This window comes from Etheostoma spectabile, chromosome 23 (genome assembly GCF_008692095.1).
Source record: "Etheostoma spectabile isolate EspeVRDwgs_2016 chromosome 23, UIUC_Espe_1.0, whole genome shotgun sequence".
In the NCBI taxonomy this organism is placed as follows: domain Eukaryota; kingdom Metazoa; phylum Chordata; class Actinopteri; order Perciformes; family Percidae; genus Etheostoma; species Etheostoma spectabile.
The window spans coordinates 1713926-1714223 of record NC_045755.1 but is presented as its reverse complement, the minus strand read 5'-3'; positions in this window follow the sequence as shown (position 1 = coordinate 1714223).

Here is a 298-nt window from a genome sequence, read left to right as displayed (position 1 = left end):
CCAAAATCCAGTTGCACGTGGAGGTGTTGATGCCTACATCTCCAAGTTTGGCTATTAACTTAGCCGGTATGACGGTGTTAAATGCTGAGCTGAAGTGAACAAACAGCATTTGTGCATAAGTGTTCTTATTGTCCAGATGTGTGAGTACAGAGTGCAGTGCCATGGAAACTGCATCCTCTGTTCTCCTATTGCTACGGTAGGCAAACTGGTGTGAGTCCAATGTGGATGGTAGCGGGTCTTTTAGGTGTTTCAGGACCAGCCGCTCAAAGCACTTCATTACGATGGGTGTGAGTGCTAC